Source organism: Nicotiana tabacum, chromosome 24 (genome assembly GCF_000715075.1).
Source record: "Nicotiana tabacum cultivar K326 chromosome 24, ASM71507v2, whole genome shotgun sequence".
NCBI lineage: Eukaryota > Viridiplantae > Streptophyta > Magnoliopsida > Solanales > Solanaceae > Nicotiana > Nicotiana tabacum.
Genome location: NC_134103.1, coordinates 45562070 through 45564149, shown reverse-complemented (window position 1 = coordinate 45564149; position 2080 = coordinate 45562070). Strand labels below are relative to the sequence as shown.

Sequence of the window (2080 nt, the reverse complement as noted above, 5' to 3'; positions counted from 1 at the left end):
TTTAAGTGATTTGATATAATTCTTAATTATGTGAATAATTGGACAATTAATAAATTTTAGTGGAAGATTAATTAAAAATCTTTGGATAAGGTTAGATAACCTCACGTGGCAACTTTTGGCTTAGAAAAAGTGTGACTCATACATTCATTAATATAGGTGGCATGAATCAAAATGTTTCTTGGAGAAGGGATATGGACGGTGGCAGTAAGTAAAGCAATGAAATATAAAATTTATTGCCTTTCCTTCCATTCACTTTTGAGGATATACTTATAACATATAATATTTATACTTCTTTGGGTGATAATCGACTTACCAAAAAAATGCGAACAATGTGATTATGATGTAGAGGACTCTTCACATATTCGAACATGTCCAAAGTCTAACCAGATATGGAATTGCTTATTTTCACAAAAAAATTCAGGTTCATCCTTCACATTTTATACTTCACAACGTTTTACATCTCTTTGGTTAATGACTAATTCTTTTGAATGTGATCCAAGTATGATTCTTCATCTACGACCTTCTGGAGCTCTTATGAGCAATTAAGGTATGTTAAGGTTAATCCTTCTTTCTTTTGGCATGATTCAAGTGACGAGACGTAAACGTAATGCTATTCGATAAGTGGTTCTACTCTTAGCAGTTAAGAATATCTACGTTATTCAGTTCCATTATTTACGTGAATCTCTTCTTAGTCCTTGTGAGTGGATAGTCTACTCAACCAACTTTTTGAGACTGAATTATACTTCAATAGCTGAATAAGTATTGCATTGCAAGTAAGGGTGTCATTACTTTATTAGGCAATATTAAAAGATAATAACTGTCTACATGTAAATGTAATGTTTCTACCAAAGAATGCTGCCAAAGATAAAAGCTTGTTCTTTATCCTTGCATTTTACTTTTTATGACTGAATCTTTTAGAGCCAGTGAGATTGTTGGAAAAAAGTAAGTAAAAGTAACTCTGCTTCAAGTCGTGTTTCCAGAAAAATAGTCCATTAATATAACATGAAAGTACTTAAAAGAGGATATACACAAAGGAAAAGGCAGAGGTTTTAGTTGACCGTTATGAACTCTTTTGTTATGTATTATTATTTACGGCCGGTTGGGCAGTTAAATATTTACCACCGTGCTACGGCCGGTTGGGCAGTCATGCATCTTCATTTACCACCGAGCTATGCCCGGTCAGGCAGTCATGCATTTACCACCAAGCTATGGTCAGTTTGGCAGTTACCACCGGTTGGGCAGTTATGCATTTACCACCGAGCTACGGCCGGTCGAGCAGTTACCACTGATCAGTTGGGCAGTCATGAATCATAGGATATGGATAATTGAAATAGTCTCAAAGAGAAGCATTATATATGTAAGTACAATAAGTATGCATATACGGTGGCACTTCAGAGATTCAGGTTGACTCTTATATGTCTTTAATTAATGTTGACTTACTGTTATATTTCAGTTAGGCCTTACATACTGAGTACATTATTTGTACTGACGTCCTTTTGTTGGGAACGCTGCATTCATGCCTGTAGGTATAGATAATCAGTTTGACGAGCCCTCATAGTAGACGAGGTTGGCTTCAACGAAGGATCGGTAAGACTCCACCTCATTCAGAGTACAGCCAAGTTTATGAGTCATCGTGTCAGAATTTTGCTACAGACTTATGGGTAGGCTGGTACCCTGTCCCATTTAATGTCAAATAATCTTAGAGGCTTTGTAAACAAAGGTTCATTTTGTACAGTATGTCAGAGGCCTTAACGGTCCATATGTATTCATGTTTTAAGAAAAATGATTCAGTGATATAGTGTTGCCCACTTATAGTTATACATTATGAGTTGTGACCATGTTTGCCCATGATAGTTACAGAAGAAAAACAAATGAGTTACATAGTGGTTCGCTTGGGCCAGAACGACACCGGGTGCCAGCCACGCCTCCCCGCTTGGTCAAAAGGAATCAATTATATTGTATAAATTTAGATTTCCCAAATTTTTCTCCAAAAAGTCGAAAGTTGACCCCGGGCCCGCTTGGTCAAAACCCGAGGTTCGGACCAAAATCCATTTACCCATTCATCCCCGAGCCTGGATAT

At 36.9% G+C, this 2080-nt stretch overlaps 1 long non-coding RNA gene across 1 annotated transcript; it reads left to right on the top strand.

The window, feature by feature from the left end:
* The first annotated feature begins 214 nt into the window (after positions 1–214).
* Positions 215–1794, top strand: LOC142178537 (uncharacterized). Its single transcript, XR_012706732.1, has 2 exons — positions 215–547; positions 1527–1794. It is a non-coding gene; the product is annotated as an uncharacterized LOC142178537 (long non-coding RNA).
* The last annotated feature ends 286 nt before the right edge of the window (positions 1795–2080 follow it).